At 40.3% G+C, this 2,357-nt stretch overlaps 1 protein-coding gene across 1 annotated transcript in view; it reads left to right on the top strand.

Moving 5' to 3' along the window:
- Positions 1–2,357, top strand: part of kcnj10a (potassium inwardly rectifying channel subfamily J member 10a) — a 16,932-nt gene that overhangs the window by 11,270 nt on the left and 3,305 nt on the right. The window lies entirely within an intron of this gene.

Below are 2,357 nucleotides of genomic sequence, written 5' to 3'. Positions count from 1 at the left end.
AATTAAGTAATTAATAATCTACTCACATACATACCTGGACACTCTAGCTGCTCTTAACTGATAATTTGTGCTAAAGGTCTTTTTTATAGCCAAATGGCTTATTGTTATTATATTATATTATTTTTTATTTTTTTTTGCTGAAAACTGCTGCTGGAAATTTCAATTTCCTTGCGGGAGTCATCCCAAAAGAATCAATAAAGAGAAGTCTAAGTCTGACCTGTCCAGGTTTGGTTTTGCCTATATCCACAAAGTTCCACTTCCAGAATTACTTCAATGCCACCGGAAATTCCGCCGGATGCCCCTTTTTTTCGGCTGGATGTCCGTTTTCTTCCACTTTCTATGTGTTGTAATTTTAAACTGTGGTGGATTCATGAGGACTATGGCTAACTGCTCCTCAGATCTCTGCAGGGTAAATCCAAACAGCCAGCTAGACTATCTGTCCAATCTGAGTTTTGTGTTGCACAACTAAAACAACTTTGGAACGTACACGTTCCACACATGGATGTATTAAGAGAAAACTTTCCTAGGCTATTTTTCAGTGGCACCGTGGCTCTGCAACGTTTAAACGTACACGTTCCACCAAAACAAGTTCCTTCCGAACCAGAGCACGTTTTCCTCCCATCCCCACATGATATGTGCAGCAGCCAGACTGTCCTCCACCACACTTTGGAGGAGCCCTGGCAATGGACTACCCTTCCTCTAACCAAGTTTGATCTGGGATAGGCTCCACAGCTCTCTGCAATGCTGTGCATGATAATAATGTATACATCATGGATGGATGGATGTCCCTAATGGACATTTTAAAAAGCCAGCATTTCTTGCATTCATGATGACACTCATGAAAGAACATGCTACTCTGCTCACTGGTTCTTTGAGCAGAACTTTAGAGCTGCTTGCAGAGCTTGCTTTATGTTCTCAGCATGTACTACATTTAAGCAGGAAACTTCATCGTTGAGTCATTCAATGACTTGTTTACAGCCAAACTGAGAGACCTCTGTGTGGTTGATGATAAAAAAAAAACAAGCTTCTCGGTTGAGAAAGGTGCAAAGGTGAGTCAGTGTGCTGGTTTTTGGTCACAAACCACAGTGCTGGAAAACAAAATTCAGAAACAGTCACCAAAGTTATTACAATTCATCCCAAGGGGGAACATGTATGTCTATACCAAAGTTCATGGCAACCCATGCAGCAGTAGCATCCCTGGCTATGCTAAAGTGCCCATATTATAAAATATATATATAAATGCATCAAAATGCATACATACTGACCAAAATTACCTAACTACTGCACATGTGCGAGTTCCTACAAAGATGGTACAGAAGTAAGATATCTCACTCTGTAGCGACAGAGACCAGAACACACAGGGTGAAAAAAGGCGCAGCAGCAATGTGCAGTACAACAAAAACAAGTTAAAAAAAAAAAAAAAAATGAAACCATGTAAACGTATTCTGGTACCCCTTCAAAAAACAATTATGAAACTGAAAATGAGCATGATATGGATGCTTTAATAAGGATGATCAGAAGTTTACTACAAGAATGCAGATGCAGCCCTATGCACCGCCCACATTAGGCCAATATAAAGAATCCCTCAACCAAGTATGTCGCAGTAAGTACAAGTGGTTGCGAAACCTGGTGTTTTTTCCCTAGTGGGAGCGGTACTGGGTCTGGGTTGGAGTAAGGACTGTTTAGACAGATGACAGAGTCTGCATTCAGAGTGAGGCCTGTTGATGCAGGTGTGTGCTTGTTTGAGTGCGTGTGTCTTCTAATGTGTCCTTTGTATTATTGGGGTTGATGAATGACAAGAATATTCTGCATGTGTCTTTAAAATATGATAAACATTTTTGATTTAAATTCTTTCCAACATGTGGCAGCTTTAAATTTGTTTGTTTAGAATTCAGAAACGAGTTACGTGTGAATCTGTGTGTTTGTGTGTGAGGTCCGATGTTTTTGGAATCATGCCGTAGGTGGGGGAGTTTTTATGTTTTGGAAAGTTCAGGATAATGCTAATGTGTGCATGTTGATGTGACTATTTTACTGAAGGGATACATGTGTAACCTATGGCTTGCATTCTTTTTAAGTGGGATTTGACCTCAAAATACAATACAGGCTGAATGTGATAATTCAAACACATCATTGACAATGACATGAGGAAACTAAATCAAAATGCTGCTAGATAATGCTGCTTAGTGTATACTGACATTGTATTAAACAAATGTAATGTTTCTAGCTGTACCAGCCAGCTGTTTTCAAAAGAAACTGTCCAGAGAATCCATCCATCCATCCATCTTTGTCTGCTTATCCGGTATCGGGTTGCGGGGGGAGCAGCTTTAGCAGGGGACCCCAAACTTCCCTTTCCCGAG

This window comes from Etheostoma spectabile, chromosome 19, assembly GCF_008692095.1.
Source record: "Etheostoma spectabile isolate EspeVRDwgs_2016 chromosome 19, UIUC_Espe_1.0, whole genome shotgun sequence".
Taxonomy (NCBI): Eukaryota; Metazoa; Chordata; class Actinopteri; order Perciformes; family Percidae; genus Etheostoma; species Etheostoma spectabile.
This window is presented reverse-complemented; position numbering and strand designations above follow the sequence as displayed.